General features: G+C 43.1%; 1 long non-coding RNA gene across 1 annotated transcript in view; it reads left to right on the top strand.

Annotated features, from left to right (window-relative positions):
- LOC106739562 (uncharacterized) overlaps positions 1-20,787 on the top strand; it is a 136,315-nt gene that overhangs the window by 17,401 nt on the left and 98,127 nt on the right. The window contains exons 3-5 of the long non-coding RNA XR_009462594.1: positions 6,010-6,095; positions 9,168-9,307; positions 14,927-15,038. This is a non-coding gene — a long non-coding RNA (uncharacterized LOC106739562). The remainder of the gene's footprint in view (positions 1-6,009; positions 6,096-9,167; positions 9,308-14,926; positions 15,039-20,787) is intronic.

The raw sequence follows: 20,787 nt of genomic DNA, 5'->3' as shown, positions 1-20,787 counted from the left end.
CAAGCTATCCTTTGTTCTGCAACTCTGCTGCCTGTTAGCTGCTCCTAGTAATGAAGCTCCTATTTCACAGCCCTGCAAATTGTTTTTAACTCATTCCAATGAAGATATATTTCTTTTTGCTTCAATCTTAAACTGAATAATACAGGCCTAGGCCCCTAGCATATTAGGAAAACTTCTAGTTTATTTTTAACTGGAGAAAAATATATGTTGTTTTATGTGTGATGATGCACCTCATCATCTGCACCTTCCCTTTTTAAATTCATGTGAGCAGGTATCTGAAAGGACAAGGAAAAGAATTCTGTTGGAAATGAAGTGAGAGAAAATCTGTTTCTTTCTTTAGGATTTAAATTCAAAGAGGAAATTCCTTCCTTTCTTCCTCCTGTCCACTCTCCTGCCTGCAATGAAATAGATTTATGGAAGATCCAAACAAAAGTACATATGCAAGAGGAAGAATACCAGTATGACCTTCTAGGAAGACAAACACAGGGCCAAAGGTGACTTGTACTATTATCCTATTTATGCACTGTCGCAGAGCACTTAGTTGCCCTGCTCCTTTAAAGGGCTGAAACTGCTAGGGAGAGAGCACTAGCAGTGAGTGGGGAGCCCCAGCTGCTGGTTACCAGGGCAGCCAGAATGAGTTAGTTGGCCCACACGTGCCAGCAGTCAGCTGACCAGAAGGGGCAGGGCCTTGCTCATATATAAACCCCAGGGCTGAGGCCAGGAAGGCAGTTCCCTGCTAGCAGTCAGAGGGGAAGGAGCCTCTAAGTAGGATGTGCCTAGTGATGTTGCAACTGCCTGGTATGCTGCACCTAGGGCTAAGGGGGCTCCATGAGCTCTACAGGTACCCTTGCCTACTAGACACTTAGTGCTGGGGATGAAACCTGATCCTTTTAAAGGGTCAGAGCACACCCTGATTTTTTTTTGTAGTATGTTATAGCCCAGGGGCTTATGTTTTGCTTGCTTTTGCATACTACTGGTGATTTGGGTGAGGCTATTTAGGGAATGAGGAGGCCTCTTTGGGGGCCCATGGCAGCATGGGGACCCTGGCACCAGAGAGGGTGCAGCATTTGGGGTGCACAGACCCTGGTGCCAGAGAGGGTGTGGCAACAGGGGCTGCGGAGAGCCCAGGCACCAGAGAGGCGCAGCGACGGGGCTGCAGAGAGCCCAGGCACCAGAGAGGACAAGGGGGGCCAATCACAGCAAGGCCTAGATAGGACAATATTGGTGCCATCTGCGAGGCTTGAGGCATGGTAAAGGGGTGGTTGGAGCCATGTATATAACCTATAAGGCTGGGGTGTCCCATGACTTCTATTTTGGAATGGGACCCACAAGGGGTCCGGGAACCCACGGGGTCAAGGAAATCCATCAGGACCGTGTCCAATGGGACGTGAAGGCAGCTTCCCTATATCATAAATCCATCAAGACGTGGTGGGTGAGAATAGACGGTGCCCATCGGGCCACATTGGCATGGTCAAGGAGCCCTAGGGGTAACACTGCCATCCTTGAGGACCCCATCCCGTGACATATACCTCAACTTTTTCCTTTGTGTAATATCATGGCATGGTACAAATCTATACTTGTCTACTTCTTCATACACATTTCCATGGCATCCATGCTGGTGAGCATGATAGAACTTGAATACCCTGGAGATTAATTGTCTCCCTCTATAGTGTATGAAGCCATATTTTGTGTGTGCATAGGGCAGAAAGGGGATACACAAATAGTGTATCTTGGCTGTATGTTTTTTGTTAGATTTAAATGCTGCTAATCAACTATCTGCTAATAGTTCATCACATTTAAATGAGACATAACCCTTTCTGTTCCCCAGCCTGCTTTACCAAACATATATAAATGTAAGCAATAATTGTGATAAAGAAAATTACATGAGGTAAACCTCACAATAAGCTTGGGAATCAAGATATTTAAATGTGTCAAGTAGTAACATAAGATTGTACTAGTTTCACACCTCAGCATATACCCAGAATCCTATAATTTGATCCACGTACCTGGTACAGGCAACAGCAGTGGGAGGTGCTGCTGGGACAACTTCCCTTTCTAACTGTATAGCATTCTGTAAAGTCCACAATCTCATTCTAGGGTGTTATGAATGCACCTTATTCTTGTTTTCACAATGTTTCGCAGACTAGATATTATGGTACCCACACTGGTGATTGTGTGTCTATACACACCTGTGTTTTGCTTTGAGACGTTCTGGTGTACAATGTCATACCTGTAGGCATTGCGCATCTCTGTGGCCACAGTCATTCTTTCTGTTGCCCAATACCTGTCACCTAACTGCTGCATCTAGGAGCCAGAAGAACTCAAGAAAATAACTTGTACCTGTTTGTATTAGTTCCAGATATATTATTGTGCTTGCTGCTAATTCTTTGAATGCTTTTGTAAAATAAATTATTAGTATTAGCCAGCAGCAGTTGGCCAGTAAGAATCTCATTCCAGCTGTTTAGTGTTTCTCTGTGATAGAGAGCTAAATCAGAATGAAAATAACCTGTTTTATAGGCAAGAATTGTTTGATTTAGAGACACAGTGAAACAGTAATTTTATTGGACTGGTTTAGTGTCCAGAATATGTCCATATTGTTTTGAGTTCAGTTGCACAATGGTAGTTTCAGAAATTGTCACTTGGTGGAGCTAAATGACTCTACAAATTGAATGCACTTTACGAGCAACCTGCATAAAGTCTCAAAGGAAGGGCTTATAAATAGCAGATGGGGGGGAAAGCTAAGAATTGGGGATTTTAACAAATCATTTGAGGAATCGTAGTTTTTACAGTCCTGGTTTTAATTACTCAGCACAGGAGAAGTAAAGGTCTTGTCTGCTGAGGGCAAAGGCTGTCTTCTGTTGCTAGTTGTGAAAAACTGAAACGTATTGTAAATACTTTCAGTAACTGAGGTGCACAATTATGAAGAGCAAGTTTACCTTTTATATTTTGCAGGAGTACAATTTAATTATTTCCTGATGTTTAAAATATACTCCTTACTCATAAATTCTGTGTATCAGTAGCATAACAAGGGGTGAGCAACTAGGGGAGTGTGTAGACAAAACAGGGGCTCTAAATTGAAGCAGTGGGTTTTTAAAAAACACTGCTTCAATTTAGTGCTGATTAAACCCCTGTGTCATGCACACACTCTGCTGACTTACCTGCCTCTGCAGTGGGAAGGGGAGGGCAAGCTGCCAGTGGGAAGAATGGCTTCTGGGATGCAGGGGGGCTGGTACTTCCCTCCACCACAGTGGCGGCACCCACCCGCAGGTACCTGGCTCACAGGGAAGCACCAGGCCCCTGAGCATCTCAGGCAGGATCCAGGGGGAAAAAAGAGAGAAAAAAGATCAGGCTCGCCCCTTTTCTTGGGCAGAGCTGCTTTCCTGGCTACTGCCAGGCTACCTGCAGAGCTTCCTGCAGAGTTGTGGAGCTTGCTCCATGGCTTCTTGAAGTTCTAGTTTGCTGCACCCCAAGTCATTTAAGGTGCATTACGCCACCAAATTTCCTGCAGTGGCTAGATTTAATGCGCAATATGCTGCCAAGGCGTGCAAACACTGTCACCATTAAAGCAGAGCTAAAGCATTTAGCCCACTTTAAAGTGTCATTCATGCACACACGCCTCTCATTTCATCTACACATGGCCTAGGTCACTAGCCCTAGGTGCCTACTTAGAGGGGGTTCAAGTAAAGCAGCTGTAGCAGCTGCCACAGCCAGCCTGGCCTCTGTCACCACTGCCACTCAGCTCAAGGACTCTGGTGATTATGCCTTTGCTATCTATTAATTTGTTGCTGAAAAAGTGTTACTGGAATACTTATTTTCATAATTTTTTACCTCCTCTCATCACCCTTCCTACAGCCTTGCCTCTCAACTTATTCCAGTTTAGGGACATTGGTCATGCTGGAAAAAAAGGATGTGAGAAGGCCAAACTTAGACATTCCCTCCATGTCCATTTGGCCTCTATCTTTATAATATTTCTTTTCTTAAATAAATATTTGGTCACTTTCTTTATAAAAAGTAATAATACTTGTAGCTCCTTTTGCTGTCTTTGTTTATTTTTGTATTGTTAGTTCACTTTGAATGACTGCCATCTTGACTCTCAGTGTTTGGTAGGATGTGATCATTTAGCATAACCACCTCTTCAAAAGGGAAAGGTGGGACACATGCCTGCCTTCCCCCCACCTCCAGCGGCATGGCTGGACCAGAGCAGAGCAGGGGCAGATGCCCACTATGGGCTTGGTGCTTCCCACCCTGCTGCCTTTCTACCAGGAGCCCTGCACTGGCCATGTGCCTCCTGCCTACCTGGCAGTCATGGGGGGTACAACTCCATGCCACCCCTGTCCCAGCTGCTACTGGGCACCCAGGGGGTGCCTTGCCACGGCAGCAAGGCCAGCATGGGGTCCTTGCAGGAGGTCAGCAGGGCAGGGAACCCCAAGCCCATAAGGCTTGGGGTGGAACCACATCCACCCCCCCTGTGCACAAATCTGGGGGGCACGTGTCCTCTCATGCCCCCTGCCCCTTGGATGAGCTGCCTGTGGCTCCATCCTGCTCAGTGCCCCAGCTACATGCACTGCCCTGGCTGAGCAGCACCCCTGCCCCTGCTCTTCTCCCTCCCTCACTGTAGGGGCTTTGATGTGCCCTGCTATGTTCCCTCCCCCCCATAGCCTTATCTTCAGGGAGCTGCTCTCTGGACTGCCTGGATGTATTCCTGGACATGTGCATGTGTGCCAGCATGTACATGCACGTGGTGTCTTCTGCATCCTGCTTTCAGCAGCCCCTTTTAGGCTGGAATGTTGCCAGCCTGCAAGGGGAAATGCTTTGTTTGCCATGGATCCCTGCATGACACTACAAATCTGGGACAAATGCAGTTCCGGAGTTGTGCGGCCTAGTATTGAGACTTGAGGTTCCCATTCTGGAGCTGTCCCGCCCAATTTGGGATGGGTGGTCACTATGACTATTGAGAATATGTATGTTCACTGATATTTTTCAGTCTGTTTTCAGTACCTAACATCTTTCATGAAATCTGCTCCAGGTCAGAGGAGAAAGGATAGATGTGAGAACCTCAGGCTGGAAGTAAAATAGTTCACCTGATTTCCTGGTTAGGAGCACAGTGTGTAAACTCTCAATTCAGGGGCAGATGTGCATTGCTCAGAGAAACAAGTAGACATGAGCAGCCTCCTTACTTCATAGAATCATAAGGCACCCTACATATGCCCCAAGCCCCCAGCACCCCCAACAGTGCATTGAACAAGCTTTACTTAAAGCACCCCCACCACAATGTTGAAGCGTGGGATGCTGAATACATAAGACGTTGCAGGCACTTTAATTGGAGTGGCTCCCAAGACCCACTCTAATTAAAGTGCCCTTCCTCACTCTGGAGCACGTATAAAGCCACCCAAAGATTTTAAGGTCAGAAGGGACCATTATAACAATCTGATCTGATCTATATAGCACCAATCATGCAATTTCTTCAGCACTGGCATCATGTCCATAACTTCTGTTGAGCTTCAGCATATCTTTTAGAAAAAGCATTTTCCTGCTTTAAAGATTAAAAGTGACAGAAAGCCACTACACGTTCCTCACTCTTACAAATGTGCACCTTATTCCTACTTTGAATTTCCCTTATTTCATTTCCACTTATTCCTTTGCCTAACTCAAAAGTCATTTGGTTTCTTGCATTCTTGCAAGACAAGCCACACTGGGCTCCATCCTATCTTCCTTACTTGTTTCTTCTCCATGAGACCATTCAGAAATACTCAGCATGAGTAAGGGAAAAAGAATCTGACCCTGTGCCAGTGATCTATGGTAGTGCTGCCACCATCATCTTGCTTGGGATGGGGCATGAGGGAAAGCCATAGGATTTTAAATCCTTTCTGATTTTCCTTTAAACAAAATAACAAAACAGAACAGTTTCCTTGCTTCCCTTTATAGTTGGTTTTAAACTTTCTCATTTTTGTTTTGTTTTGTTTTGTTTTGTTTTTTTCAATAACCTTTCCTTATTTCCCTTTTCCCTAGCCCTCCTTGTTTGATGTCACTTGAACAGCTGTGACTGGCTGTGGTTACAATGGATCTAAGTTCTTGTCAGCTGGCAGGCTTTAAAAGTGAGTGGCTTTAATTTATTCTGGCTCTCCAAAGAAGGCCTGCATTGTCATTGGAATATTAACGCTTGTTTGTTCTGTCATTTTTCACTCTGTTCAAGTAGAATTAGAGATCTAAGAATAAAATCCTTGGTTTAACGTAATTTAACTGGTGTGCCTACTTTTTTTTTCTGTCTGCATAAGCCATTTGATTCCTTGTGCACTTAAGCCTAGTCAGTTTATTGCCTTCTCTTTTATAGTTACCCTTCCCGTAGTATTGTATGAGCAGCAAATGTCACCTCTTCATGCACGCATCTTCATCCAGGTTAAAAGGTAGAGACAGTCAATCAGTCAGTAAATCCCTACTCTCTGCACACGCAGTCAGCACCAGCTGTAGCTCAATTAAACTCAACACTTGAATAGTTCACAGGAGAACTCACATTCGCATATAGAAATTAATCAAACAGATCCATTTTCCAAGATGTAAAAGTATTCCAAAAAATCACTGAATAGCATAGAGCTTGACATGTATGCTGGTGCTGTGCAGTTGCATTGGCAGCTTAAAGTAAAAAATTAATATTCAGAGCAGAATTTTTAAATTTGGGTATCTAACTTAGATTGCCCCTGTTCAAACCTGGCATTCAAATGAGCTTATACAGTTGGGACTTAAAAGTCTATTTTGGCACTTAAATGCTCATCTGGGTACTTAAGATGAGAAAATACCCCAGCTTAGTTGTTCAAAACTATGTGCCATGTATACATATTTTGAAAAAGTCAATGCATAATAAAATCTTACATTATTTTAGCTCTGCCATCTTCCTATAATGCCAGCTGAAGCAGCACTAAGAAAAGAGATCTCTATGGAAAGTACTGCATTATTTTCCCTTTTTGGAGATATTTTTATATCTGCTTCAAAAGCATCATAAAGTATATCCCTCCCACTGAATGCTTTAGTTTAAAAGCCCACAGAAAGCTGCTGCAGCTGCTTTGTTTTTTGTTTTTTTTACAGGTATTTAGAGTAATTTCTATAGAACCCTGTTGGTTCAGGAAGAAGGTTAAATGTGTGCTTAAATCCCTCCATGTTCAGGATGGCACTTCAACATGTGCTCAACTTAGAATGTGCATAAATCCCATTTATTTCAAGTTAAGCATGTGCTTAAATTCATAAATGCTCTACTGAATGATGGTACTAATCCTTTCTAAAAGAATTTTTTCCAAAAAGAGGGATAATGGAGAGTACAGGGTTGGAAGGTGTTGTAAAACAGTGACGTCAAACTCCTCTACGTGTGGCTGGTCCATGAACTGGATCAGGCGCACAAACTTCCTCCCTTCCTCCATCCTTCTTCCTCCTTACACTAGCATAGTTGATCCAGCACTTGTTCCAGCTGCTCTGAAACCCATGCTGCATGTAGCATGGATTCCAGAGTGGCTGGAACAGGTGGGTGTGCAGTGACATTTGACTGGGAGCTTGTAGGGCAGTCCTGGAGCTGCCACTGTGTGGGTACGTATCCCAAACCCTGCCTGTGGGGCTGGTCTGGTGTGCACTGTGGCCTGTTTGGGTCTGTTCAGACCTAGGGGCTGCACTCAGGGCCAGACAGTGGGGCTCCGTGAGCTGGATCTGGCCTGCAAGCCATACATTTGACACCCTTGTTGTTAAAGACTCTCCTTAGACTATGAGCCTTTGTGTGGAAGGATCTGCAGATAAAATGGAGCAAGCATCACACCGGAGTTTGGCATAATGCCATTATGGCCAGATCTTATTTTCTCTTTGCATGTCTAAATGATGGGTACATAGCAAGTTAACAGTAGACTTTGGTATATAATGCGGGATTCAAAATAGCCCATGCCTGGCTGCTGAGCATATTTTATAGGCTGCACTCTGGCTAAACAGCTGCTTTGGCAGAACAGAATTGCCCAGGATTTGTCAGGTCAGGTAAGTCCCCAGAACTTGGCTGATGGAAAAACTATGACTAGCTGCTGAAATCAGTGAGATACCATCATTATTTTAGGGTTTTGTTGGGGTTTTTTTGGCCAATATCATAGTAGAGAGGGTTTTTGAAAAACAAACCTTAACATTTCATGAAATGTGATCCTTTCAGAGGATGGAGGCATATTATATAAAATGATTTTATGTAAAATAATTTTCAACTGCTCAGTCATTAATCTTTTTATTGTAAAATTCCCAACCTTCTATAATTTTCTTCCTACTCAAAAAGGATAACTTGTTAATACAAGCTTTATAGTATCATAACTACTTGTGCTAAGATTTTTAAGTCACCAGTAAATTAACATTCTCAGGACCACCTGTTTTTTATGTTTAATTTTTAAAGCTACAGGGAGTGATACATTCTGATTAATCCATCATTTATGATACAAAAATCTTTAACACCTGATGGTGTAAGAGGAACCCTAATAAAGTCTGGCTACAAAAGTTGTGACTTCAGTTCTGATACTGTCAATAAATATATGACTTGCTTTTATTCAGTGTGTTCAATTTTATGAAAGCACTGAAAGCACTTCCATAGGCTACTACTCTGCTTCAGAGTAGCATGGAAATAGCTCCTGGAAATTCTCAGAAGTGTTCAACAAAGCATAAATTATAGTGAAGATGGGAGAAACTTAGATGTCTATGAATAAGTGAGCATTTCCCTAGGGTATAAACATTAATGACTTTAATTAGATTATAATTGCTCATGGAGGCATGCTCTTGCACAAGATAAAAAATACCTGACATTGCATTTGGAATAGGGATATATATTAACTATACAAGAAGCTTTAATATAAATATCACTTATTTATTAAATAACTTATTTGTTACGGGGGTGTACTTGATAGCCATGTTGGTCTGAGACAAAAAGACACACAAAAAACTAGAACTCTTGGTTCCAAAATGGTTCCTTTTAGACCAACTGGAAAATGGAATATCTTTTTGTCTCAGACCAACACAGCTACCAAGTACACCCCTGAAACATGGAAGATGCCACATTTTAGCCGACTTTGGATTTTAAACTTCATCACAGAATAAGAAGGAAGTGGTTGGTTTGGTGTTTTTTTTGTTTTTTAAAAACCTCCTTGCCTGTCATCTGACACCTCCAGGGAAGGAATTCTACCTGATCAACACATCAAAGAGCTACTCAACACAGCTCAAAGACTCTTTCATGGACCCAGAGGGACAGCCTTCCATCTTCAGCTCCCCCAGGACAGTTTTCTTGCCATTTTCCAGTTGGTAATAAAAGGTATCATTTTGGAACTAAGAGTTCTAGTTTTTTGTATGTCTTATTAAATGTTAGTTACTTGAGTGCAGAACATATAATCTATTTTTTTTTTTTTTGTAGCCTAATAGGTAGGGTACTCACCTGGGAGGGAGGAGACCTGGGTTCTAGTTCCTGATCTAAGGTCTGATTGATTACTCTGCTGCACAGTGGCACAGCTTCAGAGATATGCAGAGAGTGGATAGGGCATTTTCTAACAACGTAGGTTTTAAACCCTAGCAACCTTTAACTCTGTAACCTAGAGGTCAGTAACCATCTAGGTCAGGGGTTTTCAACCTTTTTTAACAATTGTACCCCTTCTGGGCACCTGGGAGTGCATGCCTCCGGGTCTACAGATGGGGCATGGGCGGGCTGGGGCCGGGGCTGGGCTGGGCTACACTCAGGGTGGGTGGTAGCAGCGCTGGGAGGAGAGCTATAGGGGGTGCTGCAGCCACCCCAAAATTCACCGTAACCCCCTGTAAAAGGGGACCTTCTTGGGGCCGAGTTTCCTGTGGCCTGCCCACCTGTTTCTGGGCTAGCTGCCTGTCTTCTCACCCACCATGCCTTGATAATTAATTAATTGATGTTGATTAAGCGGGAGGCTGCCTATTTCTTGCCCCAATGCCAGGGGCTGCTATCTGCAGCTCCGTTCCTCCCCTACACCTCAGCCCAAGGCTCACAGATGGCATCCAGATGTTATCCATATCACCGGCCCCACACTGGGCTCCGGAATCCTACTAGTTGGACCCCACGTAGATCCCTTCATTCAGGCAGCCTATTCTGCCTTCATTCCTGGCTGCATAGCTCCCTGAGCTGCTTCCCCCTTATGGGTGTGGTCCCCCTGGGACCTTCAGCTCTACTGGCCCTGGCCCACCTCCAGGCCAGTTGGAACCCCAGGCCTTCAGCTCTTGGGCGTTCCTTGAGGTGGGCCCCTGGCCCTTTGACTCTTCTGGTCTTGGCCCCAGCTTGGACCAGTCAGAGGATGTCAAGATAGGTTAAGAGTCTATGGCCTGTCTGTCTGTCTGTCTGTCTCGTCCACCTTCTAGACCCTACAAAGGTGGTAACCCACCTGGTTGTGGGGGCTAGAGTCTAAGGCACCCCAACCCATCTTTCACTGGGGTGGTAACTGGCCTGGCATTTCCTGGGGGCTCCTGTGCCACTGGGAGCCCCACCAGGCCACCCACTCCTAGCAGGGTGCAGTTCTAGGTCATGCCCAGGACCAGGAGCCTCCTGACCATCCCCTACAGCTCCTCCCCTACCTCCAGATGATACCAGCAGCCCTGCAGCCAGGCAATATTGTTGCCTGCCTCCCAGCAGCAAAATGCCCTGTTTATATGGGCATCCCTGAATCTAAAATGGCTGTCTTAATCAGTCACCTGCTGGCTGTTGTCTTCTGGCCCTTAAAGTGGCAGGCACAAACAGTGCCCTGCCACACCCCCCACCAGCCCCTGGTTCCAGTGCAGCCTGGCCCATCACCCCCGCTGGACACATTCCACTGCTGCCCCAGCCCGCAGTGACTTGCACCCTGCCCCACCCTGTGTGCAGATCTGGGGGCACGTGCACCACCATGCCCTCCCAGGGTGCGTGCAGCAGTGGGAACCACCACCCACCATGCCCCTTGGATGAGCCACTCGCGACCCTGTCTCATGCTCTGCCCTGGCTGAGCAGCACCTGCCTCTGCTCCAGCCCCAGCCCCACTTCCTCCCTCACTGTGGGGGGGCCTACAGGAGCAGGGCTACTAACTAAAATCAGTAGTAACAATATGGATTTGTAAAAATATTGAGAATCAGTGTCTGCAAAAAATAATAATTTTTTTGCAATTAAATTTCTTAAAATAGAATGTGTTCAAGCTTAATTTGACAATTCAATTCAAATACAACATGATTATTTCATTTAATCATGAATGAATCATGAATTAATCATTAATGAATATTTGGAGTACAGTGCCAGGTGACAGGTATTTTTTTGGAGAGAAACATGTCAAGGCCAATTATAAATTGGTATATTAGTCATAGTATATGGATTCAAACCGTGTTCAGATCCAACTGTGGCATGATTAATTTGAAGATAGGTTAGTCAGGTTCTTAGGTAGGTAGTGCTTTAAATCAGTTTCTGTTTAATCATTCCTGTGTAAAGATTTTTGGATAATGGTAGTGTTTTTAAGTAGGGAGGTATGAAACCATATAAGATGTTTCCTGGGGCTGAAAATGTCAAATTCCATTAAACAAAGAAAACATAAAGGGACAAAGGTAACAACAGAGGTGTTACTGAACAAGTGGAAGCTCTGATTCCACATTGTTGCTTCAACAATTGCTAGGCAGTTAATAGTTATTACAATTGTACCAGTCATAACTGTTGTCCCAAACATTGGTTTTCATATTATTGCTTCCGAGATTAATTTTAGATGCGTTGACCCTCAAGTCTCATGAGTAGATATGAGTATTTTCTACTCAAACACTGCTACAATGAATTTACTTTTGCATATCTTTAACCCAGCTTCTAAGACAAATTGAGTATTTCAAGCAACCATAAGAATGTTAGTTAATCTTAATGGACAGGTGCAGTCATTATACTTTTACCGGTATAAGTGATCAGAAACTGGTCTATACCTGTAACAGAACAGAAGTTTGGTGCACACGGATTGGTTTAAGAATGGCAGAACCCAGTCTAAGATTTGCCCCCCTCTCGCTTCCCCAGGGGAGAATGTGTGTTCTGTTCATTACTGATCTAGACTACACCGTAACTTAGATCGATTCCACCTCGTACTTTTTGAAAGTCTGTACCGAGCCAATGAGACCACTGATGACTGCCAATACACAGAGGAATATGTATGTTTTACTTCTGCTATAAGCAATGATTTTCCATTAAAGATAGTGAAATTAGGACAGATAATAACAGTGTAAGAGGCCAGATTCTGAGGTCCTTACTTCCTTTCCTCAGTCTTTATTCATAGCAGCTCTAGCTTAATATTTCATTTTGCCCTAGGTCAACAATGTTTACAAGAAAGAAAGTGAGAGGCATGTATTTCTTACAGTGATATCTTTTAATGAACCAACTATGTAGCTGGATAAAGTTAAACAAGCATTCGCATAAGACATTCAAAAGCTTATCCAACTTTATCCCAACTAAGTTAGTCCAATGACAGAAATCAACCTAAGAAATCCTTGCCTTTCGCATAATTTCTGGACCACGGCAGCTACAACATCACTTTTACACTACCATTGAAAGGAGGAAGACACAAATGAGTTTTATTGCAAGATAAGATCCAGAGTCTCCAGATTTTCCTCTATGAAAAAGGCAATACATTATTTGACACACTCCTCCCCTCACTGTCCTTCTCTGCTATCCTCATTTTCCCTGCCCTCCAAGTTTTTCATGCTTCTTCCTCTGTTTTTCTCCCTCCCTTCACCTATCACTCACTTCTCCTAAATGCTTTTCTTTTACCTTTTTTCTCCTCCCTGAATCATGTTAACTCTTTCTCACTTGCCATTACCTTCACTCCATTTAAATAAAATGTAACTAATATGACAGCTGCTGTTCCACACTTTCATGATTCACTTAGATGTTTCATCTTCTTTGCTTTTGTGTTGTTTAGATTGTGAGCTCTTTGAGACAGAGATGAGCTTTTCATGTTTGTTTGTATGGAGCCTAGCAGAAATAGGTCCCTGGACTTGCTGTTTTCAAATCCTGTATATATTATGCTACGTAATATATCAAGTAACAAAACAACATTGCATTAATATTTACACTTAATGAAAAAGCAATAAAAATTCTGTAAGTGTTGAATGTGGCAAAGTTGACATTGATGGAAATATACATAACTGGTGGACTATCCTGATTTCTGAATGTTGCATTAATGTTAGGTATTATGTATAACTCTACAAGATTTTTAAGGGAAAAAGGGAGGGTGGGGAGAAGGAACCCTCACAGCCTCACTTAAATAACCTTATGTTGCAGTGGACTTTACTGAGGAACCATTAACTGATTACCTTTTGGACCTGCCAAAGACTGAATGCCTGCTCTGTTCCATGAACTGATTAGTTCTAAACTCAACAGACCTACTTGTCCCAGGGAATTTTTAAACAAATGTATGACTTTAAACACTCAAGTTTACAACTACTGAACTGGTTTTCATAAACCATGAATATTTTTTCTTTCCTCAGTGAGGATTTATAAAGGAAATGGGATACAGGGGTATAGAATTAACCATTTTTGAGATTTGCATGCTTCAAATTTCAATCAAGGCTGATGGGGACAGCATGGTTTATTTTTCATGCTATCTTAACTCACATGACTGAATTGATTTTATTCATGCTTTCCAAAATAATTTGACATTGGGCTGAGAACAAGCACAGAAATTTTCAGCTTGACAGGATTTATCTGAGAAAGTTATGAGCAACTGAAAAAGGGGAGGGTTGTGTGGAAGTTAGAATTTCTCTTTAATGACAGCGGTCACTACCGGCTGGATCCCAAAGCAGTTTCAACTGCATACTCAAGTGAACAATAATGGAGGATTCTAGTTGAAAATTAATAGACTGTCAAATACTTTTTATGCATGATGAACTATAATTGCAGAGGAAGGCCAAATGCTAATGGTAAAATGTACCCTAACAAAAAAGATTTATACCATGGTTATTTGGATCATTATTTAGCTATCTTTTCAAAACTAAACCTAAGAAGAAAAAAAAAGTAAACTCTTGTTTCCCTTCCCTAAAAAAGCAGGTAAAATGATGGACAAACAAATTACAATTAAATAATATAGGTAAAATCGAATTAAACTTGTATCTGGACAGAACTGTCATTCAGTTGCACCCTGAGGGTTTAAAACTTCCTACTATTCTCACTGTAACAGAACATCAGAGAGAACTGGTTTTTTTTTTTTTTTTATCTTTGTAGCTCCTGTCAATTAATTAATTAACTTTTGCACATTTTACATGATATCATGTCCACTCATAAAATATGTAGACTGCATTCTTGGCCAGGAAAGTCAATGCTGGGACAACTCGGAAGGAGTTTAGCTGCAAGGGAAGGTAAATATCACAAACCATAAAGATGGGGTAGATCTCTTTGTGGAGGCTCAGGGAGCCACAGATTTAGATCCTGAGGAGACCCAGTGGAGCTTTAGGGCTTCACTCCCTTGTCTCCAGCTATCTTTGTGAATCTCCAAAATTCCCCTGAATGAAGAAATGTTTCTGAAATTTTCCAAATTCATCTCCACAGAGTTTTCTAAGCACTTTTATTACCCCTCACGTTGGGATTTTTTTCTGTGGGATCCCCCAAAGTGATTATTGAAACAGTAGTATTATAATAAGCTAATGATATGTGAGATAGTGGTTTATTTTATGCTTCTCACATGAGTACTTCTTTTTTATTACCATGACAGGTAAAAATGAGTGAACTAAGTTCTGAAGCTTGGTTTTGGTTTGGCTAGGTCAGTTACCCAGAGCACATGCTCCATTCCTCTGAAAAGTCACAAGCCATTTTTATGTGAAAAAGGATAATGCTCTAAAAGGAGAGGACTTAAAAGGATTTGAAAATTCAGAGTAATAGGGCATGTGTAGATGACACAGGTGTTAATGTAATAGTCTGCTTGCCCTCTTACAGGACCTTTTCTCCAGCATGCCTTTCTGGGTCTGCATCTTTAAATTTGAGAGAAGAGAACTGATGCAGCCCTATGTGACAAGTGTCTTTACTGCATCTCCTGCTCCTCCAGTTGGTAAGTAGACTTAATACTGGGAGTGTTCCCTCATTCTTAGTTGTGAGTACATAGCACACTTGCTTGTCCATGAGGACATAAGAAATATTGGTTTCTTGTTGGCTCCACCTACATCAATCTCTGCATTTTCATGCAAGGGCCAGCTACTTGAAAGCTGTTCATCAGTGTTTGAAAGAAATTTATCATTAAAAAGTTAGGCCTGGTTCAGAAAGACCCTTCATACATAACTCCAATTTACTTGAACGGAAGTTTTCTTACTAGTTTTGACCATTAGGAAAATGTTGCTGTTACAGGATGATAGTATGTAATGTAAATACAATATGGATAGATATATAGATACCAATACAATGGAAAAGAAATGAAGAAGAGTCAAAAGAGAGGATGTATTTTTTTTTTTTTATATATCTAGTATATGCTATGGATTTCTCTTTTGTATTCCTGCAGAGTACAGACTTATATGAAATTCTTTATTTTCACTTTCTGAGTATAGTGAAGCTTGCTTAAATTGATTAAGTGAATACTTGGTAAATGAATTTAAAAAAAATTAATAATGACTAAAATCTTGATGTAGCAAACACTTTTTATAGCCCATCAGGGAGAGCTTCACCTTTTTTCAGTGAATTGCTTTTAAATTACTAAAATATATTAAAAAAAAAAATGTTAACATCTCCTTTTATTCCTTAAAGCATTTTAGTGTCTCATTAATATACTTTAGATTAGTCAGGTTGCTGAGTGTTCATTGTCCGGTAGTGATAGGCTAGGGACAGAAATGACATGTAAAACTATAAGTGATTGGAAATTGTTCTAAACCTGTTACAGAACAGAAGTTCATTGCACATAGACTAGTTTCAAAATGGCAGTTTAAGATGGATCTGGATGGATGGACCTGGTTCAGATGTAATCAGTTGATGTTAGACCAGTCTACTGAACTTCTATTCCAGATCCCCTCCTGACTCAAGTTTGGTTACAGTCCCTCAGCATCCCAGGATGCTTTGTGGCTTGTCACAAATCTTCCCTCACAGCATGGGCTGGCTAGTCTCCACCAGTGCTCCTCTGCTTTGGCTGGCACAGATCTGGGGCGTCATAGCCTCTGCTCCCCAGGCCTGCATCTTGCCTGCCCCAGTCAGCCTGGCAGGGCAGTGGGGGGAGGCAAGGGAAATGGAGCCCCCTGCCCTGGCCTCCCCGTGAGCTAGGTCTGCCTAGGTCGGAGGTGGGGGTATAATGTGGCGTGTTCTTCGCCCCTGTTTCACCAGCGGGACCACTATCTGCACAGCCCTGCTTTTGGTATTGGGGTCTGGCAGGATGCACTGGGTGATCTGGGGGGCTTGCACCGGGTGGTGGGGATGGAAGCACTCCATAGAAGGAAGGATCAGGGCCTGCTGCCCAACATGGGCCTCCTGGAATGCCCAGCACATCCCGCTGGAGCCCAGCACCAGTGGCAGCCAGCAAGACATGCCAGGCAGCCCCAAGAGGCTTGTGCTTGGCAGCAAGGACAGCAGTGCTCCGTAGAAGGAAGGATTGGGCCCTGCCACCTGGCACGAGTCTCCTAGACTGCCCAGCATGTCCTGCCAGCTGCCTCTGGTGCTGGGCTCCAGTAAGATGCACTGGGCAACTTGGGAGGCCCACGCCATGCAGTGGGGCTTGATCCTTCCCTCTCTGGATCACTCTAATCCCTGCAGCCTGGTGTAAGCCCCCTGGGCTACCCAATGCATCCCTCTGGCCGCAGCCAGCAATATGGGTCTTGTGCCAGGAGGTGGTGGGGCCCAATCCTTCTTTCCGCAGAGCTGTCCTGGCCAGGTGGGGACAGGAACCCCTCCCCCCCACCAGCTGGGAAGACCTCAGTTCAGGGGTGGCTAAGATGGGGGTGGGGGACTTTGTTCCCTCCTGTAAGTCAGAAGCAGAAACTCACAGGGGGCAGGACTGTACAGCTAGTTGGGCCATGTGGGGATGAGAAACCCCCCTTGCGGTGAGGGCTCCCCTTAGGTAGCCAGATACCAGCTAGGGGTGGCTGAGACCAGGACAGGGGGCTCAGTTCTCCCCCCAGGGGGGAAACAGAAGGGATTTGGGCATGTGCTGGGCAGTCAGTGAGGGATGGCCCCTTCTCACCTGTGCTTGGGAACCCTTGGTAACATCCGACATGCTGGGAAGTGTGCGAGAGCACTCCCATCTCCTGGCTTCAGGCAGTGCAGGCATCTCCCTGTCTTCCCAGCCAAACAGTGGACATGAGTTCCATTCATTAATGGTCCAATTTCCAGAGCTTAGAGAAACCTGCAAAGACTGGATCGATTCCAGTCTTCTTGACTGTCTGTACTTAGCCACAGGGTGCAAGAAATTGCCCTCTGTACTGCTTATGTGTCATGAAATGCAGTTAGAAACTCATCTGTTGTTCAGGTCATATCAGAAACATATAAATTTACCCTGGTTAACAAAAGTTAAATTCTTAATGCTATTAATCTCAGATCTTTTTAAGCAGTGGAAACTGATAAAAATGGTTAATAAGACAAAAAGTAGGCAGAATAATATAACTTAATTATTTTCCTTTATGTTCTGAAAGGAAACAGCTGTTTTACTTTGGTCTTCTTGGTATAGATAATATTAAAATACAAGCATTATGGTTTCCAAACAACACAACCATTAACATGATTCTTATGTATTTTGATTGTATGTAGGCAAACAAGAGCAAACTGTATTATGATGATTTGGGAATGTTCATGTTACAACATGTGCTCCAAGGCAGTGAAATAGCCTGGGAAGCTGGGTTTTGAAGCTTTGTTTACATTCCCAAATGAATTGCTGCTGACAAATTACAGCAAAGAACAACTAGAATTGTGCTGAGCATGGCTTGATTGCAAGTGTCAGAAGGACCAGCACTTTGGCAACATATTAGACGTTGGGGTGCAAACCTGGGAATCTAGAGTATTCCCACCTTCAGGAGATAGACAGGTCCTGGGACTCACTGAATTCATTGCTTCACAGAAACTCGGCTTGGACACTAATGTTTCATGATGTCTCATAAAAACATTGTGTACATTTCATAGTAATTGGTGTGAAACAAAATATTGCAAAGAACAGTCTATTAATAGCAATGTGTTTTGGGGTGACAGTACTTTAAACGATTATCTTGTTTCTAATCACTGCTGGAATTTTTTTCCTTTATGCATTTTATGCTATTTCTGAATTAATTTAGACCCACAAGCCTTGCCCTGTGCTTTTAGAGTGGCTATTGCAGCAATTTCATAAAAGAGTCTTGCAATTTTAAATGTGTATGCTATGAATGGTTTCCCTTTATAAATCAGTAATGCCATGTTTTAATATGTCTCTACATTATATTAGAACTCTCCAGTTCAGATGCCTTTTTCTTTGCTAAACATGACGGATACATATTTTAAATATAAGCTAGCACCATTGAATGTACTACTTAAAGTGTTTGTAAACAGTTATATTTTACACTTAAGTTTAATTTAGTAGGGATTGTGACTCTCAGTGATATTGAAAGAAAACGGCATCTATCAGAGAGTTATTGGCTGGACCTTGTTTTACCTTACATATCCAAGTGGCATTTACCTGCCCCCAGCACTGTTTTTTGACACTTATGCACAATTTCCAATCCTGTTGTAGAACCTGGGTTTCTGACTTCCACTTGACTACTGCAATAAAACATATCGGGGGCACCTTCTCTTCTTCCCCTTCCTTCTCTTCTTCCATTTTGTTTCTGGCAAGTTTGGAAGCAAGTGTCCATAAGGCAAAATAGAATTGCAAACTATGCATACGTGCCAAAAATGACAGGATCCCCATGTGGAAGATGGCTAGATGCCTTGTTAGCCAGACGTGTGTATAGTCTGTTTTATTTTAAGATGATTTTTCTCTGAACTACTTCTGTTCTCATAATAACACACTGCTTGTAAAAAAGGAAAAAAAAATCCTGGATATTGGGTACAACTGTCATTGTTCCCACTGTAGATTTAGGACATAAGTCAGATATGCTGAGATAATCATAATCTGTACTTAGGGTAGTGCACCCACAGTTTAGTCTGTGAGTGGAAGATCTGTGTAATTCCACACCAAGCCAATATGAGAAGGGGTACACAAAAAAAGATCATGAGGTGCCAAGGCTGCAGTTAGCCGGGTAACTATAATGCCTAACTTGTCTAACAAATATATCAGATTATAATATTTGTTTTACTAGAGGCTTCTATTAAATAAATTTTGTTTTTATTCCTCAAAGACTTGAACTGATACCAATTTCAGCTAACAGACTTGATCAAATATTTACTATTGATTGTATTGAGCTGTTATGTTTACAGGCTTTCTGCTGTAATCCCACTGTATTTATTCTTCATTAGGTCCCTGTCTATACTAGAAAAATTAGTACATGAGAGAAACTGTCTGCCGATTTTTTTTATTTTTTATTTTTAAATAGCACAGAAGCTTATACAGCCGCTATTGGTGTTCTGTGTCTAGTAGCACTTACTATGTTGCTACCCTTCATGCACTGTTGTGGTGGTAGCCAAAAGCGATGCGTAAGTGGACAGTGTGTGGGCACAACCCCACGCCACCATGCGGGGGGTGGGGGGCACAACTTCCAGGCATTGGGTCAAGCTGGGCTACAGCCCTATGCTCTGCTCTTGATGCAGAAATTGCACCACTGCCACCACTCCCACTGCTGCCAGGACCAGCTCTGGCCAGGCTGGAGCCCTGTGCCCCAGTGTCAGCATGGAAATCTGTCAGCACATGCCCCTCCAATGTTTTCACCAACACATCGCCAATGGTGGTAGCTGATGCAATATAGGTATGAATTTGCCCACAGTGGGCATATCCGGATGAGCATGCATGTGCATTTCCCTGGGAACAAATAGCAGTGCTACATAGTTGTGCCACTGTTACTGTTACCTGTCAGCTTTGTGTTCCTGGAGAACCCTGGTGCAGCACCCAGCCTGTCTGACTCTCAAAAGACTTCCCCCCGCTCAAGTTTGTGTTCTGGTGCTTGGATACAAAGACTGCACCAGTTCCACTTCCCTGCCTGGAACACCTTTGATCGTGCTGAGTGCTCTGCCTTTCTGCAAGCTCCAGCAAACACCTAGGAACCACGACCGGTTAAAGCTTCGCTGAGTGGTGAGATCCCAACTCTTCTCTCTCTCTCTCTGTGTCTCAGCACAGCTTTCTAAACCTGACCTTTGCTGATCAAATTTGAGCTAGACTTCCCCAAATATCCAATCGAAACCGTATAGTACTGTAACTTCTTTGTTTGTTTCTCTCCTTGTATATACCTGGCAATAAAATAACTTTTATGGTCAGGCTGGTTGCCATACTTTCTCTGAACCTCTACTCTTCCTTCTCAACCTCCCCATTTCCTCTGCAGCAATGCTTCTTTTACTTAAGCCAAAGATCCCTGTAAAGCCCAAAAATGCTGTGGGGTTTGCTCATCAAGGGAGTTACTACCAGGACAATTAGGACAAGAGATTGGGAAGTGCTGAGCCAGGGCATATGAGGGTGACAGCCTGTTTTAATGCTGGTTGACCCAGCATAGCTCAGATGTACTCTGTTCCTGTGCTGAGTTCAGGTTACATGAGGGTGTCAGCTGGAAGTGCTGAGTAACCTGGCCTGTCTCAGATGTGCTCTGTTAACCTGTGTGCATGTGTGTATGTTCAGTTGATTCGGTGGCTGGAGGAACCCAATGCCATTGAAACTGAACCCTGCAAGGTAGGTCCACTGGGGGTGAGGACTTGCAGAAGCCAGAGATAGAGCTCCA

Source organism: Alligator mississippiensis, chromosome 5 (genome assembly GCF_030867095.1).
Source record: "Alligator mississippiensis isolate rAllMis1 chromosome 5, rAllMis1, whole genome shotgun sequence".
Classification (NCBI taxonomy): Eukaryota; Metazoa; Chordata; order Crocodylia; family Alligatoridae; genus Alligator; species Alligator mississippiensis.
The sequence above is the reverse complement of the archived record's forward strand: the minus strand, read 5'-3'. Positions and strand labels throughout refer to the sequence as shown.